Source organism: Rutidosis leptorrhynchoides, chromosome 10 (genome assembly GCF_046630445.1).
Source record: "Rutidosis leptorrhynchoides isolate AG116_Rl617_1_P2 chromosome 10, CSIRO_AGI_Rlap_v1, whole genome shotgun sequence".
Lineage (NCBI taxonomy): Eukaryota > Viridiplantae > Streptophyta > Magnoliopsida > Asterales > Asteraceae > Rutidosis > Rutidosis leptorrhynchoides.
This window is the reverse complement of record NC_092342.1, coordinates 320,324,367-320,347,425: the sequence shown is the minus strand read 5'-3', so window position 1 is coordinate 320,347,425 and position 23,059 is coordinate 320,324,367. Positions and strand designations below refer to the sequence as shown.

The window sequence follows — 23,059 nt, the reverse complement described above, 5'->3', positions numbered from 1 at the left end:
TGTCCAAGTAACTTGAGGTAGTAACCTTATTCATAACCTTATTCGATTCATATTTATATAGCTATCTTATTTTGTGTTATAAAATTTTAACAACAAGAACATAGTTTGAGTGATTTCAAACTTGTTCGCAAACTAAATAGATCCTTCTAATTTGATTTTTAAAAACACTTCAAGACCTGTAATATATCATATTATGACAAAATCGGATTAATCATATCTTGGCTAATTAACATAATATTTAATATATATTTACTTATGATTTGATTTTATATATTTCAGGACCACCCGTAAACAACACGAGAAGATTAATCATAAGACCTCATGATTGTACGCAACACGTCATTTGACAACACGGTACTTTATGTACGCAACACGTCATTTGACAACATGGTACCATGGGTCAAGATTAATTCTGATCAATACGAATACGATGGGGTCTTTATTTATTTTATTTAAGCAACTAATTGTGGACCACTAACATCGGACTGCTAACTACGGACTAAGAAAATATTAAAAGTATTAAAAGTATATATATATATATATATATATATATATATATATATATATATATATATATATATATGTAACGATTACTTGAAAAGAAAATATGTTGATATATTATATATATGGTTAGGTTCGTGATATCTATCGGAGACCAAGTCGAGTTAAATACCTTCAAGACAAAAGTGAGTATATAGTCCCACTTTTAAACTCTAAATATTTCGGGATGAGAATACATGCATTTTATGATTTACGTTATGGACACAAGTGATTAAAAAATATATATTCTACGTGGAGTTGTACCACTGGCATACTTCCCTGTAACTTGGTAACTACTATTTACATGAGGTATTGTAAACGCGAATCCTGTTGATAGATCTATCGGGCCTGACAACCCCAACCGGACTGGACGACCAGTATTCAACGGTTGCACAGTACTTCGTTTCGGTGACTACACTTGGTACGGTGTAGTAAGATTTCATAATAAAGGGAATATGCGACGTTGATTAAATGTTAAGTATGGTTATCAAGTGCTCAACAACTTAGAATATTTTTATTAAAACGTTTATATATGAAATCTTGTGGTCTATATTCATAACGCTGTCGGCATTAAACCTATATCTCACCAACTTTATGTTGACGTTTTAAGCATGTTTATTCTCAGGTGATAACTAAAAGCTTCCGCTGCAACATGTTGAATTTAAGCAAGATCTTGAGTATGCATATTTGTGTCAAAAATAAAACTGCATATCGGAGGATTTGTAATGTAAAATATGTTGGAGGTCGTATTGTTATTATCACATGTAAAGTTTGTAAGTCTAAGATTATCGCTAAACGATAATCATTATTAAGTTGTTTAAACCTTGTATTTGTAATAAAAGCTATGGTTTGTATTGTAAAAACGAATGCAGTTTTTGAAAAATGTCGCATATAGAGGTCAATACCTCGCGATGAAATCATATGTTATTGTATTCGTCCTTATGGTTAAGGTCGGGTTATGACATGTGGTATCAGAGCGTTGGTCTTAGAGAACCAGAGAATTTGCATTAGTGTGTCTTATCGAGTTTGTTAGGATGCATTAGTGAGTCTGGACTTTGACCGTGTTTGATTTCGAAAACTATTGCTTATCCTTGTTGGTTAAAAATTAATATGTAAATATTATGTGGTATTAATGTGCTAGTTGTTATGTGATAGATGTCTGGCTTAGAACTTATTATCACATTCAGCGACTCCGAACCAGACTCTTCAGATGGTGTTCCAGTCATTAATCTATCTGATGATGAAAACGATACCTTTGGGGAAGACTCACAAGTTCCGGATGAATCAATTGAAGAGGAACCGGAAAGTGATCCTGAGGAGGAAGAAATACAGGAAATTACGAAAGACAAGTTCGAACGAGGAAAGAAACGAAAGGCTACTGAAATGGAAAATCTAAATCCCGAGTCTAGAGAGGATGTTGTGGCACCAACTCCACCAGATACTTCCACACCAATTCCCGCTATTCCTATTAGTTCTATCCCGACATCCAGTTCTTCGGTTCCTCAGCCAAAACGCAGGGAGATAACCAGGATAACCTTTAAGCGATTTCTTTGAACACAAACGCTTTGGGTTAAATGATGCGCTGATGTTTTAAACCATGGGATCATATAATGTTTTGTATAATATTACTAGTGTGGTTGCTTAATGTTTGATGTAAGATAAGCATATGTAAAATAGTGAAGTGTGAAATGCAATAATTTTCCATGGTTAAGTATTATTTGGGTGGTAGTAATTGATTTTCGTACTAAGCTATTAAGTATGAACTTTAACGGGTAGGTACTACCCTAGATATAATTATAAAACGCTAATAAGAAAAAAAGGCTTTTATAATAATAACTAGTTCATATTATTAATAAGTTACGATGTACTGTAAATACATACTACATCTATAATATTCCATGTGAATAATTATTTTTTTCATTCTTGTTGAAGATTATGGCGCGATTGAATCGAATGACGGAACAAGAAATCCAGGAACTCATCAATCAGCGAGTGAACGATAGAATGTTATGGGTCGAGGCTGCAAGAGGTGCTGCAGTTAACCCAAATCCTCGTGTGGGGTGCACTTACAAAACTTTTCAAGGTTGCAAGCCCTCATCATTCAGTGGAACAGAAGGACCGGTTGGTTTAACCCGGTGGATCGAAAAGATTGAGTCTGTGTTTAAAATCAGTGGTTGTATTGAGAAGGACATGACCAAGTATGCATCGTGCACCCTACAAGATAGTGCACTCACGTGGTGGAAAAACTATGTGAAGGCCGTAGTAGGAGATGTAGCTTATGATACTCCTTGGGAAGAATTCAAAACAATGCTAATCAACGAATATTGTCCAAGGAACGAGGTTAGGAAGTTGGAAGCTGAATTACAAAGCCTGAAAGCTGTTGGTACTGAACTCACCACCTACAATCAGCGATTCATGGAATTAGCTTTGCTATGTCCCGAATTGGTACCAACCGAAGAACGGAAGATTGAACTGTACAAAGACGGTTTGCCTAAAAAGGTCAAGGCAAATGTTACAGCATCCAAACCCAAGACTATTCATGAAGCTATCACCATGGCGAATGAGTTGATGGACCAGATTATTCTGGATAAGAACACCGATGTCAAGACATCGGGAAACAAAAGAAAGTGGGAAGGTAATCATCAACAATCCAACAAGAAACAAGAAACCACGCAAGGTGCGGGTAGCGGTTCGAACTCAGGTTACAAGGGACGAAATCCTTTATGTAACAGATGCCACAAACATCACTCCAGTTATTGTAATGTGGTGTGCAACAATTGTAATCGAAAAGGTCATCTTGCTGAAGATTGTAGGGTTCCCGCTACAAATACAAACGGTACCAAGACTCCTGCCACCAATGCAAATAGAACTGCCTTGGCCACTGTTACTTGTTATGGGTGTGGGAAACAGGGTCATTATAAGAGTCAGTGCCCGAATCCAGAGAAGAATAACGGATGTAACATCCCGCATTTTTCCGTTAAATTATTTTAACGCCCGTCTTTTTCTTTTTAAATAATACCCTTCGTATCTAGATTCGTATCCTTTGTTATGTAACGTTTTAAATATTCTCGTTATCGGATTTCAATATCTCCCGTACTCCCGTGTAACTTAAAATATTCAATCGGTTAAATCCCGCACCCGCTTTGAAACTCGAGGGACCGGAGTTGCCAAATGGGCAAACTAGTTGACTAGGTCAACTAGTCAACCCATTTTTCATTCCATCATCTCCCTCATCTCTTTTCTCTCCATCTCAAGAACACACACACAAACTCATTCCATTCATTCATCATCTAAATTCAATCTTGGAAGCTCACAACAAATCCGACTACATATTCTTAATCCTCTCGTCATTCTCTACGATTTGATACTAACTTCATCGATTTTGGGTAACATTTCTAAAACTCTAGATTTCTCAAATTCGTGTTTTTGACTTGATATGTTGTTAGTTAGTGTCTATGGCTCGTGTATAACATGAATATATGATTTGTATGCTCGATCTTGATGTTTAGGTGTAACTAGCTTGATAATGAAAAGTGTATGCTTAATCTTTGATTTTGGATGATGAAATGTGTTTAGATGTTAATGTTTGTGTGTTCAAAGTGTTAGTTACTTCAATAGCTTCGTTTTGGTGTGTTGATTGACATGAAAACCTTACATTAACATGATTAGTGATTTTGAGGTTTGGTTAGGGTTTGACAACTCTTAAAATGAACTTTTGATGCGTTGAATGCTTGTTAATGTTATTGATAAGTGTTTAGTTGTATTACACGTTTCATTACCTTCAAAACGGCATATCATATGTATAAATTGGATTCCCGAAACTTGAATTGCAATTGATGAACTTGAAACCTTGTTTTGGAACGTTTAACGAACTTTCGACGACATTTTTGTTGTCTAAAATGATAAATTTGATTTAGGAAATGTATCTAGTTGTGTTCCTTGTCGAAAGAGCTTTCCGGTGATATAAAATACATGTCTTTATTGTTTGCGGATCATAAACTAGGATTGATTGAAGTTTGGCTCGTGCCTTGTGTTTTCTGCAAACAGGACCTGTAAGCCTTTTGGGACGCCGTCCCAACAACCTAGACGCCGTCCCACCCTTCATATTGGGACGCCGTCCTGACAATTGGGACGCCGTCCCACTCTTCATATCAGGACCCCGTCCTGATTTTTGGGACCCCGTCCTGATACACTAAAATGGGCTGTTTGCTTTGATCTTTTGACGTAAAATGTTTGCTATGCTACGGACCTCCGATTAACATGAAACTTGGCCAACATGCTCATATATGATTATATAACTTAGAAAAATTGTCGGATACCCAACCCGACCCCGTTGACTTTTCCGTTGACTTTGACCCGACCAAGTTTGACTTTTTGTCAAACTTAACCAAATACTTATGCAACCTTTCTAACATGATTATTTACTTGTAACTTGCATGAAACTTGACTAGTTGATTCACATGTTAATATAATCGAGTCGTAACGAGCCATAGGACTAATTGAACATCTTTGACCGTTTGTGCTTACCGATATTGATATAACCTATATGTTTAGGTCAAGACTAGCTTTGTCTTTGCACGCGTTTACTTGTTGAAGTACTTTATTAACTCTCGCGCTCAAGGTGAGATCATAGTCCCACCTTTTCAACAACTTTTTATACTTTTAAATTGTGGGCTGAGAAACATATACTTTGTTACATTTTGTACTACTTACTTTTATACTTTGAACACAAGTACAAGGAAAACAAACATTCCACGTGCGAGTTAGAACAAAAATGCCTCAATTCGATTATCATTAGTTACACTTGCAGGGTGTAAGCGAGAACTTATATTGTGTGGCCATACGGGTTTAACAAACCCTCATTCGGACGGTTCGCTACCGTTATGCGGATGAAATATATTTTTGTGTTTTAGTGTGGGTTCTAGCACTGTGTGATGGGGTAACGTTGGTTAAGTTTTGATAATTGAGTGCTCGCGTATAACAACACTTTTGGAATGCAAATGATTTGGATAATCTACGTTATGGAAATACAAAATCTTGTGGTTCAAAAACAACGTTTAATACTTAATAAACCTATGATTTCACCAACGTTTTCGTTGACAGATTCTTCTATGTTTTCTCAGGTTTTGAATGCTTAGTGATACATGCTTCCGCACTCTTTTGATACTTGCTTGGATGTCGAGTATACATGCATTTTGGAGCATCTTTTGAACTTATTTAAACTGTGTCGCATAGTTTTCATTTGTACTTATAACGTTGTAATTTAACTTGTGGTCAATTATCTTTGTAAACCTTGAAACAATCTTTACACTTGAATGGATGCGATATATTTTGGGTCAAACGTCTGTTTTAAAGACTTATGACCAGGTAATGGGACCTACGTAGTCGACGCCGTCACTTGACAATTTGTCGGGGTCGCTACAAGTGGTATCAGAGCCTTGGTTGTAGGGATTTAGAGTTCATTTGTGTCCACCCCGAGTCATAGGGTACATAGGTGAATCTAGACTACAACTGGCATATAGACTGAAGTAGGAATTACTTGACTATTTGTGCATCTATACTCGAACTCTTCTATCATATCTAACTCGTATTCGATCTTGATCTTACGTTGATAAATTTTGTTGACGCGCCACCTTGACTTTATGAAGTAATGTTAAATGCACATGAGAATCAGGGTAATATAATTTCCGGGATTATATTACGGTGATTCATATGGACATTCCGACATTATGACATAAAGAATTTAAGGCGAGTCAAGGAAAATTTTCTCTACATCATCATTCCATATCATGATTAGTATTATTGAGAATACTAATCAACGATATTCTTGTGTCTTGAAGGAACAATGCCTCCCCGTCGCGGGCCACGTAATGAAACTTCCGAACAAGCTTTTCAACGCATGATAGCCGCCGCCATAGGTGCGGCTATGGCTAGTATCTCCTCCGACATCAATAACAACCACAACCACAACAACCATGGAGCCGGTAATTCAAACGAGGGTTGCTCCTACAAAACTTTCATGGGGTGCAAACCTCACACCTTCGATGGGACCGGAGGACCGGTTGTGCTCACCCGATGGTTTGAGCAAACAGAAGCCGTTTTTAGCATAAGCGGTTGTCGGGACCAAGACAAGGTCAAATATTCCACCCACACTTTCGCCGGTATCGCCCTCACATGGTGGAATACGTATGTGTTGTCGGTGGGTATCGATGAAGCTCACACTATCTCATGGGCCGACTTAAAGAAAAAGATGATCACCGAATACTTCCCGCGCGAAGAGACCCGTAAGCTCGAACACGAACTAAGAACTTTAAAAGCGGTCGGGAATGACCTAAAGGCATATAATCAACGATTTTCTGAGCTATCCTTGATGTGCCCAAACCTCGTGACCCCCGAACCTCTAAGGGTTGAACTTTACATGGATGGTCTTCCCAAGAGCATCAAACAAGGAGTAATGTCATCCAAACCCAGTAATCACCAAGAGGCCCTGAATATGGCCCGTCAATTGATCGAAACGGTAGACGAGATTGAAGTGCCGGCACCTAAAGCCGAAGATGAGTCGGGTGACAACAAAAGAAAATGGGAAGCCCCCCAATCGAGCAACTACAACAACAACTTTGCCAAGGAACCTCTCACCCCCGTCGGCAAGAAAAGTTATGCCGGGACACGACCTTTTTGCAACAAATGCCACAAACATCATTTTGGTGAATGTGGCAAGCTAATTTGCCATCGGTGCCAAGGTAGTGGTCATATTGCCAAGTATTGTGGAAGTAGCGCCCCCGTCACTCAAAAGGGGCCCGACGCACCAAAGCCGAGTATTTGCTACAAATGTGGCCAATCGGGTCATTTTAGGAATGAATGCCCAAAGAATAAAGCAAAAACCAACGCGCGCCGTTGAACTTACAACATCGACACCTAGGATGCCCGAGACGATGATGGACTAGTCACGGGTACGTTTCTTCACAACAAACCGTATACTTCATACTTATTCGATTCGAGTACCGTTAGACGTTTTATAACCAAGGATTTGACTCGTGCTCTTTATATTCCACCTCTTTCCCCCAGATACTACTTAGACGATTTAAGTGACCGACGAAAAATATTGTGTGCCTATAAATTTTATCGGAGGATATGCGTTAAGAAATGGGACTCGACACCTATAGAACTAAGGAACTCAAAACCTATTCATTAAGGAGAAATTGTTGCCCTACATTTATGTATAGATTATTGTGAACTAAGTAACTTTCGGTTGGAAACCAATACTCTCTTCCTCGTATCCATTACCTCATGATTATTTGCGTGGATCCCGTGTATTCCAAATCAACCTCCGTTCTGATTATCATCAATTGGGGGTTAAGGGAGACGATGTCTCCTAAGCCATTTTCCGAGCTCGCAACGTTAGTTGTAAAACTCTCTTAGTACCGTTTGATTTATTTAGGGCTCGCCCGTATCCATAAACCTCTTGAACCGCGTATGCAAATTCATATGGACTAATCTGTTATCGTATTTATAGATGACATCTTAACTTATTTAAGTAAAGAAGGAAAACGAACAACATCATCATCTTACGCTCGAACTTTGAGAAAAGAGCAACTCTATACCAAATTCTCCGAGTGAGAATTTCTGTTAAACGAAGTCCAATTTTCTAGACCATGATGTAAATGGTCAAGGCATTACAATCAATCTCGAAATCAAGCCACATGTAATCAGGAAACTCTCCCAACTCAGACTTGTATTCGTAAAATCTTAGATCTCGCCTGTTATCACCGAAGATTCATTTCTGACTTTTCTCGTGTTACCCGACTTTTACACTCGTTAACTCACTAAGGGAAAACTTTAAACCTCTCCGTGTTCGAACCTTGAGCGTGATTCTTCACACCAACATTTCTAGTTAAAATCGTATAGCAACAGATGGAACTCAAACATGGAAATATTTCTACATGAACGCCGAAAGGCATACTCTCTCGACTCAAAATTAACGTAACTAAAATTCGTTATTTTGCACGAAGAATTCGAATATTAAACTGTAGATCCGATCAACTTTCTCGTCATCACGTACCACACACATACCTCTGTTATTTCACCGTTACTGTCTGATATTACTGGAATTTAAGATAACACACAATCCAACGATACTCCACTCTTCTTTGACTTAACGTCCTTGTGTTTCTGATAATCGGCCAACTATTATTCAACCCCGAACTATACAACTACGTGTACTATCTTGTTTCTCTTCCAGACTTCAACTTTCGACAACTAGAGGCGCGTTATGGCAACCTCGAGATGTAAGCTCATCCTATTCTCAGTCCTCATTTCACTCCTATCTTTATCGCTCGCATTTTCGTTTAAGGAAACTCCTTGTAACATTTCTCCATGGATAGAGAAACTCCTCACATTACATTAGTATTCGCCACGAGGGTGAATAGTCCTAACGAACATTTTTTTTTGAACCCTAACTAACTTGTTCAAACGTATCTTAAGAGATTCTATTCCAACACGGTGTATCCTTGTCGATTATCCCGTATCGAAATACTCGTTTCACTTCTAGTTTTACAAGAAACCTTAGAGACCCGCTTAGACATGAGTACCGCGTACCACCCACAAACAGACGAACCGAACAAACGAACGATTTACGTCTTCAAAAGACATGTTTCAAACTTGCATGGTCGCTTTTAGTAGATCCCTCTTACAACAGTAGTTACCACTCGTGTGTTCACACGCACTTTCCGAAACCCTATATGACCGCTAATGTCATACCCCTATTCGTTGGACCAAAGCATGTGGCAAACAAAACACCGAATCTTAACTCATCCAAGAAACAACAATTGAGATAATCCAAGTCCGAGAAGGGCTCGAGACGACCCGTAGTCGCCCAAAAGAGTCATACCAAACTTAGATGAAAACCTCACAAATCCCAGTGTGTAACCGCGTAATATTGAGAAACCGCACCTTGGAAAGGTGTAATCCAATTTGGGAAATCGAGAAAGGCTATATCCGCAATATCGAACCTTTTGAAACCTTGGGGCGTATTGGAACCGCTTCCTATCGTTTAGAACTTCCGACTCAATTAAGTTTCCGTTTACCCTACATTTCGTGTAACAAACTTAGAAACGTGTCCTGCGGAACAGGAACATGCAATCCTGCTAGATACATCAACTATCGATGACAAACTACTCTTCATAGGAAAACCAGTTGAAACCGGGGATCGTAAAAACCAAACCTTAATACAACGTGAAACCCTAACTATCCAAATTCATGAGAACACTCAAGGACGTACCTTCACTTATTCATAGCATTGACATCTCCGGTCTCGAGTGAGAGGTATCGATTATTATTTCCAACTAAATTTCGGGACGAAATTTCTTTTGAGGTGTGGATAATGTAACATCCCGCATTTTTCCGTTAAATTATTTTAACGCCCGTCTTTTTCTTTTTAAATAATACCCTTCGTATCTAGATTCGTATCCTTTGTTATGTAACGTTTTAAATATTCTCGTTATCGGATTTCAATATCTCCCGTACTCCCGTGTAACTTAAAATATTCGATCGGTTAAATCCCGCACCCGCTTTGAAACTCGAGGGACCGGAGTTTCCAAATGGGCAAACTAGTTGACTAGGTCAACTAGTCAACCCATTTTTCATTCCATCATCTCCCTCATCTCTTTTCTCTCCATCTCAAGAACACACACACAAACTCATTCCATTCATTCATCATCTAAATTCAATCTTGGAAGCTCACAACAAATCCGACTACATATTCTTAATCCTCTCGTCATTCTCTACGATTTGATACTAACTTCATCGATTTTGGGTAACATTTCTAAAACTCTAGATTTCTCAAATTCGTGTTTTTGACTTGATATGTTGTTAGTTAGTGTCTATGGCTCGTGTATAACATGAATATATGATTTGTATGCTCGATCTTGATGTTTAGGTGTAACTAGCTTGATAATGAAAAGTGTATGCTTAATCTTTGATTTTGGATGATGAAATGTGTTTAGATGTTAATGTTTGTGTGTTCAAAGTGTTAGTTACTTCAATAGCTTCGTTTTGGTGTGTTGATTGACATGAAAACCTTACATTAACATGATTAGTGATTTTGAGGTTTGGTTAGGGTTTGACAACTCTTAAAACGAACTTTTGATGCGTTGAATGCTTGTTAATGTTATTGATAAGTGTTTAGTTGTATTACACGTTTCATTACCTTCAAAACGGCATATCATATGTATAAATTGGATTCCCGAAACTTGAATTGCAATTGATGAACTTGAAACCTTATTTTGGAACGTTTAACGAACTTTCGACGAGATTTTTGTTGTCTAAAATGATAAATTTGATTTAGGAAATGTATCTAGTTGTGTTCCTTGTCGAAAGAGCTTTCCGGTGATATAAAATACATGTCTTGATTGTTTGCGGATCATAAACTAGGATTGATTGAAGTTTGGCTCGTGCCTTGTGTTTTCTGCAAACAGGACCTGTAAGCCTTTTGGGACGCCGTCCCAACAACCTAGACGCCGTCCCACCCTTCATATTGGGACGCCGTCCTGACAATTGGGACGCCGTCCCACTCTTCATATCAGGACCCCGTCCTGATTTTTGGGACCCCGTCCTGATACACTAAAATGGGCTGTTTGCTTTGATCTTTTGACGTAAAATGTTTGCTATGCTACGGACCTCCGATTAACATGAAACTTGGCCAACATGCTCATATATGATTATATAACTTAGAAAAATTGTCGGATACCCAACCCGACCCCGTTGACTTTTCCGTTGACTTTGACCCGACCAAGTTTGACTTTTTGTCAAACTTAACCAAATACTTATGCAACCTTTCTAACATGATTATTTACTTGTAACTTGCATGAAACTTGACTAGTTGATTCACATGTTAATATAATCGAGTCGTAACGAGCCATAGGACTAATTGAACATCTTTGACCGTTTGTGCTTACCGATATTGATATAACCTATATGTTTAGGTCAAGACTAGCTTTGTCTTTGCACGCGTTTACTTGTTGAAGTACTTTATTAACTCTCGCGCTCAAGGTGAGATCATAGTCCCACCTTTTCAACAACTTTTTATACTTTTAAATTGTGGGCTGAGAAACATATACTTTGTTACATTTTGTACTACTTACTTTTATACTTTGAACACAAGTACAAGGAAAACAAACATTCCACGTGCGAGTTAGAACAAAAATGCCTCAATTCGATTATCATTAGTTACACTTGCAGGGTGTAAGCGAGAACTTATATTGTGTGGCCATACGGGTTTAACAAACCCTCATTCGGACGGTTCGCTACCGTTATGCGGATGAAATATATTTTTGTGTTTTAGTGTGGGTTCTAGCACTGTGTGATGGGGTAACGTTGGTTAAGTTTTGATAATTGAGTGCTCGCGTATAACAACACTTTTGGAATGCAAATGATTTGGATAATCTACGTTATGGAAATACAAAATCTTGTGGTTCAAAAACAACGTTTAATACTTACTAAACCTATGATTTCACCAACGTTTTCGTTGACAGATTCTTCTATGTTTTCTCAGGTTTTGAATGCTTAGTGATACATGCTTCCGCACTCTTTTGATACTTGCTTGGATGTCGAGTATACATGCATTTTGGAGCATCTTTTGAACTTATTTAAACTGTGTCGCATAGTTTTCATTTGTACTTATAACGTTGTAATTTAACTTGTGGTCAATTATCTTTGTAAACCTTGAAACAATCTTTACACTTGAATGGATGCGATATATTTTGGGTCAAACGTCTGTTTTAAAGACTTATGACCAGGTAATGGGACCTACGTAGTCGACGCCGTCACTTGACGATTTGTCGGGGTCGCTACAACGGATCTGCACGTGGAAGAGCATTTGTTATTAGTGCTAGAGAGGCGTATGAAGACCCGAAGCTTGTTATGGGTACGTTTACCATTAATAACTTATCCGCATCTATTATATTTGATACTGGTGCCGATAGAAGTTACATATGTAGAGACTTTCACGCTAAATTGAATTGTTCATTATTACCTCTAGATGCTAAGTACATGATTGAGTTAGCTAATGGTAAATTAATTAAAGCCGATAAAATTTGCGTGATTGTAAAATAAATTTAGCCGGAGAAACATTTAAGATTGATTTGATACCCGTAGAATTAGGAAGTTTTGATGTAATAGTTGATGATGTAGCGTGAGGGTACGAAATAGTATTATTTTTAATACAAAATACTACAAAATATGACACAAGTTTTATTAATTTACGGATGGGATATACCTAAACCTTGCTACAACACTATAGGCAGTGTACCTAATCGTAGAGTAGTGTAGTTTTTAATAAGTCCGGTTCGTTCCACAGGGAGCTGGTGATACTTACTATATTTTTAACTATATTTATATAAAATATATATAATTATATAAGTAGTAATATTATTATAAAAGGGGGGTTTTACCGTTTAATGACCGGTTTGTCGATTCTATATTTTAAGCGTAAAGATAAATGACGATAATTAAAGTGCGTAAAATAATGACAATAAATAAAATGACAGTAAATAAAATTGCGAGTATTAAAATGACAGTAAATAAAGATACGATGAGAAATACAATAAAAGAATTATACTTATTTAAACTTCCGTAATCATGATGTTTGACGTGTTGATTTTAATTTATTACCATGGGTTAATTGTCCTTTGTCCTGGTTTATTTGATACGTCTATCTGGTTTTTGTCCATAATAGTCCATCGGTCATAAATATAAAGTGCGAGTGTCCTCGTCAAATTACCCTTATACCCGAAGTCAAATATTCCAACTAATTAAGGATTTAAACTGTGACGCAGTTATCACTTCTGTCAACAATTACACCAGTTATCACTGTATGTAATCTACCCCTGTTTTGATTAGATATGAATATTAATTTACCCACTTGATCAGTTTGAATAATCAATTACCCAACCCGAATAATTAATTAAATGATTATAATAGATTCCATATGAACGTCACTAAATAGGACAACCATAATCATTATTAATTATTAGGATAATTAATTTGAAGATAGGTTCGACAGACTCCAATGAGTTGTCACTCAATTAGACAATACCCCCCATCTATTAATAGTCAATAGTCCAATTTCCACAAGTGTCGGTCTTTTGCCCAAACCTTAATTATGGTACAAAGCCCAATTACCCAATTTTAGTAATTAGCCCAACATCATGATTACTTCGTTTTAAATAAGCATAATAATAACTTAGCTACGAGACATTAAATTAAAAAGGAAAGACATAACTTACAGTGGGTATTAATATCGTAGTATTACACGGGCAGAGTCTTGACTTAAAACCCGTAAATCATTTGTTACAATACTAAACTAAATCATAATTATTAAAATTATAATTAAAATTATAATTATTTATTTATGTTATATGTTTACAGAGAAGGAAAAGAAAAAGATGTGTTTGAGTTCGTGCATAAACTGCCTTTTTATAGGCATTTGGCCAGATTTTTACTGCCATGCGACTCGCATGGGTTTATGCCTATTTGCCATGCGACTCGCATGGCCACGCTGGACAGCTCACATATCTTTTGTCTTCTTGTTCGTCGACATATTTATTAAATATATATAAAATATAAATAATTTTAATAATTATTTATATATTATATTATATTTATGTGCATAGTAGACTAGATATTTTTGGTCCATTGCGTCGGGCGTTTCTTCTTGGCTCGGGTCCCGGTTCCGGATTTTCGGACGTCCTTTCGTACTATTTTATATCGTGTACTTTGCGTTCCGCAACTTGTACTCTTGTCATTTTTAGACGTTCTTCATCAATAATTTGAACCTTTTTATTTGTATCTTGTATATTTGAGCTTTTTGGACCTTTGTGTCTTTAATTCGTCGTTTTCGCCTTTTGTCTTCGCACTTATTTAATATAAACGAATATCACTTGAAAATGGAACAATTGCAACTAAAATCTTGTCTTTCTTGGGGGATTTTGCTATGAAATATATGTTCCTTTTTAGCCTTATCAATATCCCCACACTTGAGCGTTGCTTGTCCTCAAGCAATACAGTCTTGAAATAATATAATACATCACACGAATCACTTCTTTATTCTTCACACTTTGTACATCAGTGATTTTGATAGAGCGGTATAAACAATGATATTAACAATAGAACCATGGTTAAAGGTGGGTGTGTCATCCACAGTTGCCTTGGGTTTAGGTCAACGACACTTGCAATCAAATAGCCGATTTACTTTCGGTTTCCAAAGCAAAGTGCACATTTAAAAGGCGGTTTACAGTCCCACATGACTATAAAAATGTAGATCCTTTAGGAAATTGGATCTTTATGAAAACATTTGAACTTTTAAAAATTCAAGCTAGATTTTACCCTAGACAAGTTTTCTGATTTGATCCATCATCGGTGTTGCAAAATATATTTGTGGATCAATATTTTGGCTAAAAAATTTTAGGTTCGTGTAATCCACTGCTATCCCGGTATCGAATAGCACACATCCAGTTTACTTGTTCCGTATATTACCTTTCGGTAAACTACCGTCCGGTTGTAAAGGAAAGCGATGAACAAGAAACTGTTAAGGCAATGTCTAATGACATGCAGATTTTCATGGTCTTTTTTTACGTGTCGGATGCTAGAACTATCCTTGGTAGGAGCAATAGTAAAGATCATCCTATGATTTTTCGGTCTGGCACAAGGTCCTGTCTCCGACCATGCTATGCAACCACCGTTCTTACGGTTGACACCCGATTTGGTTCAGGTGACCTAATGAATTCTAGGTGAATTCCTAGGATTTTACGTTCAATGGTAATGAACGCATTGAAAATGGGTTTTCAGAAAACAAATCGGTTTGTAATTTGATCAAAATATTTTCTCGTTCAAGCTCGAGTTTAGATATCATCGAATTCCATGAGTTTGAATTCTCAATCTTTAAGGTCAATCTCTAGGATTGAGTATTATCAGTCTTAAAAGCTGATTTTTAATCTTTAAGGAGATTATCCTTTTCTGGGGATCTGATTCATTAGTCTTATCAAGCTAATTTGCACGGTGCCTCCCCATTGTACGAGATAAATCCTTCTCATGGTTAGGATAAATCTGACCACTTGGCGACCCTGTTTGATGCTGAGGTCCGTGGATTTCCTGCTGATTTTAGTGATGACTTTTCTAGATTTTTCGTCAACCTACAGCTGGTCTGGACGACAACTTCATGACCTAAATCAAGAAGCGCGTGTCTTTTTCGGAAGACTTTACTTCCTTTTAATGATGGAATTGATTCATCGTGTAGATCCATCTTTCTTTCAAATGTATTACAGTAAACCGGGTAAAACTGATTAGTATCGTCCAAAGCAAAAGTACCTGCAATAATCTTGTACAAAAATATGTGATATATGTTTTAAATTGAATAACTTGGTACATTCTTCCCACACTTAGTTTCTTTCTTTGCCTTTTTATTTTCTTCTATTTCATTTTAAATGAATTCAAGCGTTTTAGGGTGTTTCTCAATTTATGTCCTTTTCGAGGTAACGATAATTTCGGTATTATCACCTAGTTTTCATCGTTCATAAATATGTATAAACATGATTTTGAGTTCATTTAATTGAAAATTTTTCAAATTTTCACAAAATTTGGCAAATAAACTAAGTGTAAACCCGAGAGAATTTATAACCCTTCCCCACACTTGAGATCATGCAATGCCCTCATTTGCATGAAATCAGACTATAATTATAAATTCATGAGGGTGATTAGTGTAGAAAAGTGATTAAAAATACCCAGTTTGTAAGCATATTATTTTACATCACATTTGATATTTTGCGTCTTGTCGTCAAAATTAGAAGCTTTTGCTGAACTTAATGACATTCTTTGAAAGTGCGCTGTTTTTACCCTGTTTTGTACATAACATAAAATACAAACATATATACATATTTTTGAAGTTGGGTATATTTTCCCACGTTCAAAAATTTATAAAATATAATATTTTTTTTGGCATACTTTAGATCAATAAAATTAAAAATAATGATAACAAAATTTTTCGCCCCGCTCTCGGGTAAAGCAATTTCGGCTCTATGACCTAGTCTTCAACTCACGACGAATTTTAGAAATCAATTTTTTTTTTTTTAACTTAATGAAATAAAGTAAATTTTGTTTTTAAAATCACACAAAACTTAAATTTAAAAAGCATATTAATTTTTATATAAAACCTACAAAATAAAAAAAAAATTCAGAATGGAGGGAGGAAACTAGTTCTTTAGTGTCTGCTAGCGGAAAAGACCAATCGGGTTCCATTCTCGGAACTACACGAGAACAGAACAACTAACTCTAGATAGCATTTTCTTTTTAGAACATTTGAATCTCCCCACACTTAGGTAGCCGTGGTGTCAAAATTGTGATTAACTTCATCGTTAATTTCTCTTGGTCCATAATCAACTTGCATATCCGTGACTTTTTCTTTAAGCCATTGGTCGGATTCCTGTGTAATATCCACAATTTCAACTAGTTTCTCCTTTTCTTTAGGTGATAGATTGGATACTAACCGGTTACATAACTTAAAGTTCCCCTTGGTTCTAGCATCGCGAATCCGTTTAATAAGTTTCTTCATTGAACTATTAATAACGAGATCATTTAATTTCGTATCAACAACGGGGTTCTTTGTTATCATGTCATCATTAGGTGTTACTTCATTTTCCCCACACTTAGGCGTTTCATTATTATTAAGCACTACCGTTGGAGTTGGTAAAACAACATGGTTGTTACCAATCGTTTTTGCTGGTTCAATGGTTTTGGTTGGTGGAGATTTAGACTTTCGAATCATAAAGGTGATCGATTTGTTACCACTACTAAGTGTCATTCTTCCATTTCCTACATCAAATAACGCCCCGGTGGACGCAAAGAATGGTCGACCTAAAATTAGAGGAATGTTTGGGTCCTCTTCTATGTCAATGACAATGAATTCGACTAGAAAGGTTAAATTACCTACTTGAATGGGTAGGTTGTCAGCAATTCCAACTGGGTGCTTAATGGTTTGATCAAAGAGTCGAACACTCATATCCGTTGGACTTAACTTACCTACACCTAATCTCTTATATAAGGAAAGAGACATAACACTTACACTTGCACCTAAATCTGCTAGTGCATCATACATGACACAATCACTAAGTAGACAAGGAACAATAAATTCACCCGGATCACCTACCCTAGGTGGAGGTTTTGGTGGAACTGTCTTCACCGGGTTTATATTTACGGCTTTTGTTTCTTGCACTTTCTTATTCTTTTTCTTCTTCTTCTTTCCAGAGGTATCACAATCTTTATTACCTATCACTTGCTCATACTCAACTCCTTTTCTTGGAAACGGGATGGGTGGTTTGTATGGTGCCACCACTGGCTTTACATACTCGGGTGGTGGTGGTGTAGCTTCTTCATTGTTACTCTCATCTAAAACCTTCCCATCTTCTGATACTGGTTTTTCAGAATTTGTTGAAACCATATTAACATTTTCATTCCGAGGATTTACTTCAGTATTACTCGGTAGCTTTCCTTGTTTCCTTTCACTCATCAATCTAACAAGAGTACCTACTTGTTTTTCTAGATTCAAAATAGAAGCTTGTTGAGTTCTAAATGACTGATCAAACCTCTCATTCATTTGAGTTTGAGTTTCAATAAATTGTGTTTGAGATTCAACTAGCTTAAATACCACATCTTCCATATTTGACTTTTTCTCTTCGGTTTGTTGTTGTGGTTTATATAAGCCAGGTCTTTGTTGATTGAAAGTGTTGTTTTGAGTTGGTTGGTTATTCGTACCTTGTTGGTTGTACGAGTTATTGTTGGTTCCATTTGGATTGTAAAGAATGTTTTGATTTCGATTGAAGTTTAGCCTTGGCGGTTGATAATTATTCTGATAACTATTTTCCAGCCTTTGGTTCATGTAGACAACATTCTCACGTTGTTCCATCGTTTGTTCAATGTGACAGTCTTTCATTAAGTGTGGTCCACCGCATTGCTCACAACTGATTCGTATTGCGTGAATATCTTTATTCATCTTTTCCATTCGTCTCTCGAAAGCATCTATTTTTACGGAAACGGAATCAAAGTTATGGCTAGAATCGGCTCTAGCCGCTTTAGATGAACGATATATATCTTTCTCTTGGTGCCACTCATGAGAGTGGGAGGCTGTGTTATCAATAATTTTGTAAGCTTCAGTTGCGGTTTTCTTCATAATGGAACCACCAGCTGTTATGTCGATGTCTTTTCTTGTAGCAACATTGACACCTTGGTAAAATATTTGTACTATTTGATAAGTGTCTAAACCATGTTGAGGACATCCTCTCAACATCCTTCCGAATCTTGTCCATGCCTCATATAATGTTTCATTTGGCTTTTGCGCGAACGTAACAATTTCTCCTTGAAGTCTCACGGCTTTAGATGCCGGAAAGAATCTTTGAAGAAATTTTTCAACTAAGACATCCCATGTGTCAATCGCCCCTTCAGGTAACGATTCTAACCAATCTTTGGCTTCTCCCTTTAAAGTCCAGGGAAATAACATGAGATAGATCTGCTCATCTTCCACTTCTCGGATTTTGAATAGTGTACAAATTCTTTTAAACGTACGAAGATGTTCGTTGGGATCTTCTTTTGGCGTACCACTATATTGGCACTGATTAGTTACCATATGTAGAATTTGTCCTTTGATTTCATAATCTGGAGCATTAACTTCTGGCTTAATAATGGCGTGACCTTGGCCCGTGCGTTTAGCTCTCATTCGATCTTCCATACTTAGAGGTTCCGTTACTTCCATAATTGAATTCGTTGAATACGAATCACTAGAGGACTCTGATTTAACGGTTTGTGGTTCAGGATCTTGGAATTGTCCTTGAATATCCTCCAGTTTCTTAGTTGTGAAATCGGGTTCAAAAGATGGATTGTCGGAAATTTGAATTGGAGTATTTGTTCGACTGGATGATGATTCTAAAGAAAAATCAACGGCGACAATATTTGCTAAATATCTTGATCGAGTTACAGGTGGTGAACGTATAAAAGGTGGTGAACGTCTTGCTCGGTGCATTCACTGAATATCCTATTAGTTTTTAAAAGGAAAGAAAAATTATAATAAGTTATCCAATCAATAGACTTTTCTGATTTTGCCCACGTTTCGAATAGCCAAAAGATGCAGCAGAGGGGCAGGATTCGTTTGGTCTCAATATAATTGAGTACTGTTTGGCTCCAATAACCCGGTCCACGTACAAATCCAACTATTACTACGAACCAGAAAATTTTGATGTCTATCAATTTAACCACTTAAAATAAATTTTCGTAATTTTAAGAAATTTAGAGAAGAAGTAGAAAAAATTCTAAGTCCTAAAAACTAGAATGGCTAGAAATAAGAAAGAAATAGATTGCGCGTCGAAAAATGTCGAAAAATAAAAGGTCAAAAAATAGGCGTCGAAAAATAAAAATAAGAAAGTAGCGCGAAAAACGGCGTCGCAAAATTCTAAAGCACCTAAATCTTAGTCTAAGGAATAAGCACTTAAGGGATTTTACGGCAAACCTAAAAATTCTAGAAATAAAAATAACTATGCAAAACTAAACTTAATACTAAAAATTGTAACTATAGTCTAAAAATCTAAAGGTAATAAAACTTAAAAAAAAAAATTATTATTTATTATTTTTAAAAAAAAAAAATTTTTAAATTTTTTTTTTTTAAAAAAACGAATTTTTTTTACAACTTTTTTTTTTTTTTTTTTTTTAAAACGAATTTTTTTTCTTAAAAAAAAAACGTTTTTTTTTTACAACTTTTTTTTTTTTTTTTTTAAAAAAAAACGATTTTTTTTCTTAAAAAAACGATTTTTTTTTTTTTAAAAAACGATTTTTTTTTTACAAATTACTAATTTTTTTATAATTATAATTTTTTTTTAAAACTTTTTTTTAATTCATTTACTATTCATGAATAGTAAATGAAAATAAATTAATTAATTTACTATTCACATGAAAGCGACATGATAGAAATTATTAATTATAAGTTATATAATATACCCCTGAAGTATTTAATAAATACGACTTTTTAAAACTTTACGTATTTTGATTCTAAAATATTATTATATTATTATATTCTATTTCAATATTATTATATTATTATATTTTATTTCAATATTATTATAATTAAAAATATAGCGTTTTAGCGCTCCCCGGCAGCGGCGCCAAAAACTTGATGATGTAGCGTGAGGGTACGAAATAGTATTATTTTTAATACAAAATACTACAAAATATGACACAAGTTTTATTAATTTACGGATGGGATATACCTAAAGCTTGCTACAACACTATAGGCAGTGTACCTAATCGTAGAGTAGTGTAGTTTTTAGTAAGTCCGGTTCGTTCCACATGGAGCTGGTGATACTTACTATATTTTTAACTATATTTATATAAAATATATATAATTATATAAGTAGTAATATTATTATAAAAGGGGGGTTTTACCGTTTAATGACCGGTTTGTCGATTCTATATTTTAAGCGTAAAGATAAATGACGATAATTAAAGTGCGTAAAATAATGACAATAAATAAAATGACAGTAAATAAAATTGCGAGTATTAAAATGACAGTAAATAAAGATACGATGAGAAATACAATAAAAGAATTATACTTATTTAAACTTCCGTAATCATGATGTTTGACGTGTTGATTTTAATTTATTACCATGGGTTAATTGTCCTTTGTCCTGGTTTATTTGATACGTCTATCTGGTTTTTGTCCATAATAGTCCATCGGTCATAAATATAAAGTGCGAGTGTCCTCGTCAAATTACCCTTATACCCGAAGTCAAATATTCCAACTAATTAAGGATTTAAACTGTGACGCAGTTATCACTTCTGTCAACAATTACACCAGTTATCACTGTATGTAATCTACCCCTGTTTTGATTAGATATGAATATTAATTTACCCACTTGATCAGTTTGAATAATTAATTACCCAACCCGAATAATTAATTAAATGATTATAATAGATTCCATATGAACGTCACTAAATAGGACAACCATAATCATTATTAATTATTAGGATAATTAATTTGAAGATAGGTTCGACAGACTCCAATGAGTTGTCACTCAATTAGACAATACCCCCCATCTATTAATAGTCAATAGTCCAATTTCCACAAGTGTCGGTCTTTTGCCCAAACCTTAATTATGGTACAAAGCCCAATTACCCAATTTTAGTAATTAGCCCAACATCATGATTACTTCGTTTTAAATAAGCATAATAATAACTTAGCTACGAGACATTAAATTAAAAAGGAAAGACATAACTTACAGTGGGTATTAATATCGTAGTATTACACGGGCAGAGTCTTGACTTAAAACCCGTAAATCATTTGTTACAATACTAAACTAAATCATAATTATTAAAATTATAATTAAAATTATAATTATTTATTTATGTTATATGTTTACAGAGAAGGAAAAGAAAAAGATGTGTTTGAGTTCGTGCATAAACTGCCTTTTTATAGGCATTTGGCCAGATTTTTACTGCCATGCGACTCGCATGGGTTTATGCCTATTTGCCATGCGACTCGCATGGCCACGCTGGACAGCTCACATATCTTTTGTCTTCTTGTTCGTCGACATATTTATTAAATATATATAAAATATAAATAATTTTAATAATTATTTATATATTATATTATATTTATGTGCATAGTAGACTAGATATTTTTGGTCCATTGCGTCGGGCGTTTCTTCTTGGCTCGGGTCCCGGTTCCGGATTTTCGAACGTCCTTTCGTACTATTTTATATCGTGTACTTTGCGTTCCGCAACTTGTACTCTTGTCATTTTTAGACGTTCTTCATCAATAATTTGAACCTTTTTATTTGTATCTTGTATATTTGAGCTTTTTGGACCTTTGTGTCTTTAATTCGTCGTTTTCGCCTTTTGTCTTCGCACTTATTTAATATAAACGAATATCACTTGAAAATGGAACAATTGCAACTAAAATCTTGTCTTTCTTGGGGGATTTTGCTATGAAATATATGTTCCTTTTTAGCCTTATCAATAGTCGGCATGGACTGGATGTCCAAAATAGGAGCTGAAGTTGTGTGCGCCAAGAAGGCAATTCGCATTCCTCGTAAGGATAGAACGCCATTAATGATTTATGGAGAGAAGGGTAACTCAAAGCTAAAACTCATTAGTTGTTTGAAAGCTCAAAAGTGCTTGAAGAAAGGGTGCTATGCTATCCTAGCACATGTTAATAAAGTCGAAACGAAGGAAAAAGTGAAGAGCATCAACGACGTGCCTGTGGCAAGAGATTTTCCTGAAGTATTTCTGGAAGAGTTGCCGGGATTACCTCCATTTAGATCTATAGAATTTCAAATAGATCTAGTACCAGGAGCTGCACCAGTGGCTCGTGCTCCATATAGACTTGCACCATCTGAGATGAAAGAGTTACAAAGCCAGTTACAAGAATTACTGGACCGTGGTTTCATTCGACCGAGCACTTCACCGTGGGGAGCTCCGATTTTATTCGTCA

At 35.8% G+C, this 23,059-nt stretch overlaps 1 non-coding gene across 1 annotated transcript; it reads left to right on the top strand.

The window, feature by feature from the left end:
- The first annotated feature begins 18,842 nt into the window (after positions 1–18,842).
- LOC139873975 (small nucleolar RNA R71) lies at positions 18,843–18,949 on the top strand. Its single transcript, XR_011767683.1, has one exon. It is a non-coding gene; the product is annotated as a small nucleolar RNA R71 (small nucleolar RNA).
- The last annotated feature ends 4,110 nt before the right edge of the window (positions 18,950–23,059 follow it).